This window comes from Malus domestica, chromosome 15, assembly GCF_042453785.1.
Source record: "Malus domestica chromosome 15, GDT2T_hap1".
Classification (NCBI taxonomy): Eukaryota; Viridiplantae; Streptophyta; class Magnoliopsida; order Rosales; family Rosaceae; genus Malus; species Malus domestica.
Window position 1 is genome coordinate 42,108,763 of NC_091675.1, and position 9,249 is coordinate 42,118,011.

The window sequence follows — 9,249 nt, forward strand, 5'->3', positions numbered from 1 at the left end:
AAGACTTGCTGCTAGGATCCAAGCCTCACAACCGACCTCTCTTCGTCTTTGGGTACGTAAGGGAGCATAAAGTCAGCCGCATGCTTGTGGATGGTGGATCAGCCATAAATATCATGCCAAAGTCAACAATGACCACAATTGGCATCAAGGTGGATGAACTATCCCTAAGCCATCTACTAATCCAAGGTTTTAACCAAGGAGGACAAAGAGCGATGGGCATGGTCCGAGTGGAGATGACCATTGGTGAACTCAAGTCAAGCACAATATTCCACGTGATTGATGCAAGAACTTCCTACGGTTTGCTCTTAGGAAGGCCTTGGATCCATGCAAATGGAGTAGTACCGTCCACCCTTCACCAATGCTTAAAATTTTACCGAGAATGAGTAAAGGTGATCTATGGCGACACAAAGCCATTCACTGAAGCCGAATCACATTTCGCAGACGCCAAGTTCTACATGGATGAAGACATGGTGCCCGAAACTCTTCGAAAAGAGATCAAATCTATGGGCAAAGCAACACCTAAAAAGCAGGAGTGGCAAGCCGTGCCAAAAAAGCAAGAAGAAGAAGTTATGCCATCTTCAAGCAAAAACAACGATGAGCTTGCTAAACCTGCAACAACCAAAGGGAGTAGAACGCCCCAAATGGACCAAACATACCCGTTTTCGGATACATCCCGACGTCTAGAAGAAAGAATGGTCAATCCCCGTTTGAAACTGCAGCAAGCAAAGCCGATGCACAGCGGCACATGGATAATGTAAAGTTGCTTAAAACAAATGCAATTCTGCCTTTAACACAGCTAGGCGACCCTAAGGTTGCAGGACCATCACAAGGCTTCATAAAAGGCCTGCCAAAAGGGGTAGAACCAAGCTTTCTCCCAACCAAGAGGACCGAAGAAGGTTTTGATCCAAATGCCTACAAACTCATGTCTAAAGCTGGGTACAACTTCACCTCCTCTGCAAATTTGGGAAAGAAGGGTTTGAACACCGTCAAAGACAACAAACGTGATCTCACAAAAACTCAGAAGAAGTTGGAGGAACATGGTTACGGGGTCAATAACAACAAAGCTGGACTTGGCTTCACACCAAATGCACCAGTAAAGATCACCAGCAAGACAAAAAATGCTAGCGCTCAACACATCAGGGTGAGCATTATACAAAATAAAGAAGAGCCTCAACCTGCCCCCCAGACGTCAGTATTCAATAGAATGAATCATTCAAGACCCAGAGTTTCGGCAACTAAACTCATTGGCGGTCAAAACAGAACTTCCGTCTTCAAAAGGCTTAACACGTCAGCATCTCGAAGCTCTGTTTTCAAAAGGTTGTCGAAACCTAAGAAGCAAAGCAATACGACTAGCTTTCCTCTATGACAGTCAGTTATGGAAAGACTTGAAGAAGCCAAAAAGCCTTCCAGAAAGAGAAAGACGACACCAGAAGTAGAAAAGATCGATCGTCTGGCAGAAAAAGATGACGTTCGAAGTTCCATTCCTTCAAGAATGAAGCGCCAAACAATTTTGGAGGTTAACACAGTTGGATCACTGAAAGTAAAAAGGCGCACCATCATCCACACTGGACAATCTTCATGCTAACAAACTCAAGGGGTCAACACCGAAGAAGAGGCCCAAGACGTCTTCCACATCACAATCCAAGAAGGTGAAGAAGATGAAATCCCCGAGGAAGATGTCATTACAGCGCCGTCACAACTCGAAGATGGGGGGCAAGCCACAGTTGACGATCTCAAAGAACTCAACTTAGGCACAAGTGAGGAACCAAAGCCTATCTTCGTGAGTGCATTACTAAGTGCAGACGAGATAGAGAAGTATTACCAGCTGCTATTAGAGTACAAGGACGTCTTTGCTTGGACCTACAAGGAAATGCCCGGCCTCGACCCCATCATTGTTGTGCATCATCTTGCAGTCAAGCCTGGAACGCGACCAATAAAGCAAACTTAAAGACGCTATCGATCCGAGCTCATCCCGCAAATCGAAGCCGAGATTGACAAGTTGATCGAAGCAGGCTTCATTCGAGAGGTGCAATACCCCAAGTGGATCTCCAATATCGTCATAGTCCTTAAGAAATCTGGACAAATACGTGTTTGCGTAGACTTTCGAGACCTCAATGATGCTTGCCCAAAGGATGACTTCCCCTTGCCAATCATTGAAATCATTTTTGGACGCAACCACTGGCCATGAGGCACTATCATTCATGGACGGCTCTTCTGGATACAATCAAATTCGTATGGCTCTTGAAGATGGGGACTAATAGCATTCCGCACTCCAAAAGGTATCTACTGCTACAAGGTGATGCCCTTTGGTCTGAAGAATGTTGGAGCTACATATCAACGCGCAATGCAGAAGATCTTCAATGACATGCTACACAAGAACGTAGAATGCTATGTAGACGATGTGGTGGTCAAGACAAAGAAAAGATTAGATCACTTGAAGGATTTGCGAGTAGTGTTCGAAAGGTTGCGAAAATACAACCTTAAGATGAACCCGTTAAAATGTGCATTTGGCGTCACATCTGGAAAGTTCCTTGGCTTCATTGTCAAGCATCGTGGCATTGAAGTGGACCAATCAGAGATCAAGGCCATTCAAAGCATGCTCGAGCCAAGAAACCTGCACGAGTTGAAAAGTCTACAAGGACGGCTAGCCTTCATCAGACGCTTCATCTCCAACCTTGCAGGGCGTTGTCAACCGTTCAGTCGACTCATGAAGAAAGATGTTCCGTTCGTATGGGACAAAGCATGCAACAATGCTTTTGAAAGCATAAAGAAGTATTTATCAAGTCCACCTGTCCTGGGGGCACCTGTACCAGGGAAACCGCTCATATTGTACATCGCTGCTCAGGAAAGTTCAGTCGGAGCACTCTTGGCACAGGAAAATGAATCCCAGAAAGAATGAGCGCTCTACTACCTCAGTCGAACGCTCACCGGCGCTGAGTTGAACTACTCCCCAATAGAAAAAATGTGCCTTGCCTTGATATTTGCCATCCAGAAGCTCAGACATTACATGCATGCTTACACCATCCACTTGGTTGCTAAAGCTGACCCGGTCAAATACGTCATGACCAAGCCAGTTTTGACAGGACGACTAGCTAAATGGGCATTGCTTCTCAATCAATACGAGATCATCTACGTCCCAGCTAAAGCCGTCAAGGGACAAGCACTAGCAGACTTCCTTGCCGACCATCCAATCCCAACCGATTGGAAAATCTCAGACGACTTGCCTGACGAGGAGGTGTTCTACATCGACATATTCCCGACATGGACGATGTTCTTCGATGGATCTGCACGAGCAGACGGAGCGGGGGCATGAGTAGTATTCATGTCGCCACAAAGGCAAATACTACCTTATTCATTCCAACTAAGCGAATTATACTCCAACAACATCGCTGAGTACCAAGCATTGATCATCGGGCTCCAAATGGCGATCAACATGGAAATTACAGCCTTTGAGATATATGGCGACTTCAAGCTCATAATCAATCAACTCCTGACTGAATATGAGGTGAGGAAAGATGATCTTGTCCCATACTTCCGGCTGGCAACGCAATTGCTGCAAAAGATCGAGGCCGTAACACTAGAACACGTGTCAAGAAAAGAGAATCAAATGGCAGACGCTCTCGCCAACCTAGCCTCGAGCATAACGTTAGGAGATGACGAAGCCACAAACGTGCCAATCTGCCAAAGATAGGTAATCCCGCCTGTCACTGAAATGGTACTAAGTGATACAAATATTATTTCCATACTTCCGGTCAACGTTGAAGAATGGAGACAGCCGCTGATCAACTATTTGGAGCATGGAATACTCCCAGATGATCCAAAACACCGTTCTGAAGTACGTCGACGAGCGCATCGCTTCCTCTATTACAAAGGGACACTCTACCGGTGATCTTTTGAAGGAGTACTTCTGAGATGCTTAGGCGAGGAAGAAGCCAATCAAGCCATGGAAGAAGCACACTCAGGAATATGTGGAGCGTATCAGTCTGGACCAAAGCTTCATTTCCAGCTCAAAAGAATGGGTTACTACTGGCCAAGCATGGTAAAGGACTGCCTAGAACACGCCAAAAGGTGCCAAGCCTGCCAATTTCACGCCAACTTCATACATCAACCGCCTGAACCATTACACCCTACAGCTACTTCATGGCCATTCGATGCATGGGGATTAGACATAGTAGGACCAATTGCGCCAAAGTCATCTGCAAGAGAAGCTTACATCCTGGCTACAACAGATTACTTCTCCAAGTGGACTGAAGCCATACCCCTGAAGAAAGTCAAGAAAGAAACTGTCGTCCGTTTCATCAAGGAACATATCATCCACCGATATGGCGTGCCTCGCTACATTGTCACTGACAACGGTAAACAGTTCTCCAACCGACTCGTGGACGAGCTCTGCAAGAAATACAAGTTCAAGCAGCACAAATCCTCCATGTATCATGCTCCGGCCAACAGTCTTGCAGAAGCATTTAACAAGACATTGTGCAACCTCCTGAAGAAGGTAATCGGCAGAACAAAGAAAGACTGGCATGAAAGAATAGGCGAAGCACTTTGGGCATACAGGACGACATATAGAACGCCTACCCAAGCTACACCTTATTCTCTCGTATATGGCGTGGAAGCTGTTCTACCGCTCGAAAGTCAAATCCCCTCGCTAAGGATGGCTCTACAAGAAGGCTTGACTGACGAAGAGAATGCAAAGTTGCGCCTTCAAGAGCTGGAAGCCCTGGATGAGAAAAGACTCGAAGCCCAGCAACACTTGGAGTGTTATCAAGCACGACTCTCCAAGGCCTTCAACAAGAAAGTTTTCCCTCGTTCTTTTCAAATGGGAGATCTCGTCCTTTCATTGCGTAGGCCTATCATCACAACTCACAAGACAAAGAGCAAGTTCACGTCAAAATGGGATGGACCATACGTAATACAAGAAGTCTACACCAATGGCGCCTACTTAATCATGGCGGAAGACGGCTTGAAGATCGGCCCTATCAATGGCAGATTCTTGAAGCGCTACTACCCTTGAAAGGCGACAACTCATGCTCTTTGTTCGCATGAACCTAAACTGCATGAACCAAAGCTCCTGGCCCGCAAGAGCATAAACTGTGTACGGCAAAATCATCATCAAAATTACTGTTAAATTCATCACTCATTTGAACTACGTTATGGCTTGATCTCTTCTTTGGAAGGGTACGTAGGCGGCTCGAACATTCAATTTCGAGTTCAGTCATATCAAAATTAAAAAAATATATATAAAAGTTTTATTAAAGAAAGTCAATTTTATTACAAAAGAATAAATAAATAAATACATATGTTATTATGTATTTACAAAAAAAAAAAAAAAAAAAAACAAATGCATTGAGAGAAATAAAGTTCGTTTTTATTTATTTTTCTGGAAATTTTACATAAATTTGCATTATACATACTTAAAAAAAAAAATCAAATCAAATCAAATTTACAAGAGGGGATCTTCAAGGACGATCAGGTGCCGCCTCACCACTCGGCAGAGCTCCAGAAATGAGAGGCGCCGGAGGTTGATTGTTTGAAGCCACACCACTCGGCGGAACTCCAGGAAGAAGAGGAGCCAAAGGTTGATCATTTGGAGCTTCATTACGCGGTACAGCCCCAGAAGACGAAGGCAAATGCTGCTGGAACAAACCCACAAACCTCTGATGATCAAGTAAAATTTGACCATCAGATTCCTGTATCTAGTCAATCTTCCTCTTCATGTTTGTCGCATAGCTATGTGCGAGCTTATGTAATTGTTTATTCTCCTGCTTGAGCCCTCTAATCTCCTGTTTGAGACTCGTCACTTCAACCGCCAATGATTCAACTTGACGGGTTCGAGCAAATAGGCGTTGGGCCATATTAGACACAGAACCTGCACACTGCACACTGAGAGCCAGAGAATCCTTAACAGCCAACTCATCAGACCGTTTGGAAAGTAGTCTGTTATCTCTGGGAGTGACAAGGTTTCGGGCCACCACCGCAGCAGTCATATCATTCTTCACCACCGAATCCCCAATGGTAAGAGGAGGAGGGTCCAGACATTTTCAAAGGTGTTGAAGAAAGAAGAGGTCGGACAAATCAAGATCTTAGAAGTGCAAGAAGGGAGTTTCTACAAGCGAAAATTCAAGTGTGCTTTGAAACGAACTGCGTGCCTCTATAAAGATCAACACTCGACGGGATTTCAAAGATCGAAGAGGCGAGCTCAGAATTCGAAGAGGCCAATTCAAAAAATCAAAGAGGCAAGCTCAGAAATCGGAGAAGCATCTTGCTTTTCCAGACGCGTTAGCACCTGTCACGCGCAAACTCAGCTTTGCGGAAATCACGGGCAATTTGTTAAAGCCCCAATCCCAGATATCGAAGAGGCGCTAGTCTTTTTCAGCCTCGTCAGCACCCGTCACGCGTAAACTCAGCTTTGCAGAAATCACGGGCAATTTGTCGAAGCGCCGATCCCAGATATCGAAGAGGCTCCAGTCTTTTTCAGCCTCGTCAACACATGTCACATGCACACTCAGCTTGACGAAAATTACGGACAATTTGTCGAAGATTTCTGATAAAGAAGAAAACATGTGAAGCCATACTGATCAAACACGCATTGGTTGCCGACACGAGTAAAAGAATAGTACCTTTACAGGTACTAAAGAATTTCCTATAACTGTCCACCTTCACCCTCCATAGCAAGGCAGACATACATAACCTTTTTTCATCTCCGAGAACCTTTCTTCATCTCCGAGAATGCCTTCCCAACGAAGCCTCTCGAGTCACTCAGTGTTTCTTATTCCTTGGGGTACCTCTGCAAACAAATGACACCAAAGCAAAAGTATCTCATATCACCAGGGTAGAAAGCAAGAGTATCTCATATCATGCGTTCTCCCTGTCCTTTCCTTTTTCCTTGTTTTTACCTACAAAGACAAGGATAAAGAAAAACAATATGCCGGAACGTCCACTCAAACTCGGATGCCACATTTTCCTGGAGAACAAATAAGGCAAGTGAAAATGATACCTTGCAGCATGTGGAGACAACGTGTAGAAGAAACAAGCAAAGAAGAATGCAGTCTTCACAGTCAGCTCAGCAGAAGGAGGTCCGAGCTGAGGAACTCAAGAAGCTGGCACATCTGCCTGAAGAAACAAGCAGAGAAGAATGCAGCCTGCACAGTCAGCTCAGTAGAAGGAGTCCGAGCTAAGGAACTCAAGAAGCTGCCACATCTGCCTGAAGAAACAAGCAGAGAAGAATGCAGCCTGCACAGTCAGCTCAGCAGAAGGAGTCTGAGCTGAAGAACTCGAGAAGATGCTACATTCTACCAGAAGAATAGATAAGACAAGGGAAAATGATACATTGAAGCATGTGGAGACAAGCACAACAAAGCACGTGTCGATTCATCCGCTACTTCTTCAAAATCAAAAGTATCTCATATAATCAGGTTTGCAATCACTCTGGGTGGAGAACTCGTTTTGACCCTCAAATTCTTGGGTCGACTTGCTAGGCGTTGTGGGCTGCATGTGCCGTTTCACCACCCTTGAATCAAGTCCTTAAAGATCAAGTCACCAACTGGAAGAAGAGCCCATCAATCTTGAATATCATACCGTTGACCAAACTGCTCAGGTGTGAATTAGAAAGATTGAACAAAGCAACAAGTCGTCACCTTCACCTCGTGCCTGCTTGCCATGTGTTCAAGTCAACCTTCAAGAATCAAGCATCAACGGCCCTTGAAGAAGTTTTCGGCCAAATTCAAGATCAAGCCTCAACGGCCCTTGAGGAAATCACAAGTCCGATTCAAGATCAAGCGTCCACCATATTTGAATCAAATCCAGTTCAAGAATAAGCTGTGGAAAATCAACAATTGGAGGAATCCAAAAAAAATCCTCCAACCCAGTTCAAGATCAAAGCTGTGGAAAGTCAACAAAGCGCAAAAACAAATACGTGCCGATTCATCCACTACCAAAGCCAAAGATCATCTACCACATAAAACTCCTTGTGGTCCAATTTCAACCTTCAAGATCAAGCCTCGACGGCCCTTGAAGGAATTTCAAACAAAGTCCAAGAACAAGCCTCAACGGCCCTTGAAGAAATCTCCAACCCAATTCAAGATCAAGCCTCGATGGCCCTTGGATTGACAACTACATTAAGGGACTTCAAAACGCATCCCCTACATGTAACAAGCACATGTATACAACGCGCCTTGAAGTGGGGGCATTTGTAGACATTGAAATTTCGGTGGCATAAATGTTAGCCATTGCATTAAGATTACATTTGTAAACATTGAAATTTTGGTGAAATAAATGTTGACCATTGTATTAAAATTACAACCTTCATTCACTTCACCTACATCATACACTAAGTTCACCTACAACATCCACCAAGTTCACCTACAACATCCACCAAGTTTCACCTACAAACATCCACCAAGTTTCACCTACAAACATCCACCAAGTTTCACCTACAACATACACCAAAACAAATGGATGGTGGTGATTCGTTCCCAAAGCCTATGAATAGGCTCCTCCATCAAAGAATAAAGGAAGGAAGGAATTCACAAATACATTTCTCTACTCCTCACACATCCAAAATCCTTGAAGCTTTGAAACTCTAAAGCTCTCAAGCAAATCTCGAAGAATCAAGAAAGCTCTCTTCGTTCTTCGTTCTTTGTTCATCGTTCTTCCAAGATCAAGCCCCGACGGCCCTTGGATCAACCATCCACCAATTCAAGATCAAGCCCCGACGGCCCTTGGATCAACAAACATCAACAAATCCACACATTCAACCGTTCTTCAAGATCAAGCCCAAAAGCCCTTGAAGATCCGTTCATCACCGTTATTCAAGATCAAGCCTTAACGACCCTTGAAGAAACACTCATCCTCAAGATCAAACCCCAACGGCTCCTTGAAGATCCGCTCAAATCCACCTTCAAAGATCAAGCCCACGGCCCCTTGAAGAAACTTCCAATAGTTCATCCAAGATCAAGCCTCGACGGCCCTTGGATCAACGAAACATCCACAAATCAACACCTTACGGAGATCGAATCAGAGGATCAAATTTGAGAGAGATTGTAACCCAAAATCATCAAACACAAATATTATTTTGTGCACGTTGTTCTTGTCTCTTTCGTTTCAGGAATTTTCCGTGTTCACAGTCGACTTAGACTTTTTTTGTTCAAGCGGATCCTTCAATTGACCGCGTGGATGTTCAACTGTAGCTTTTCTCTTAACTCCACAAACAATTGTTTCACAATTATTAGGCTCAACCATTATCTCAAC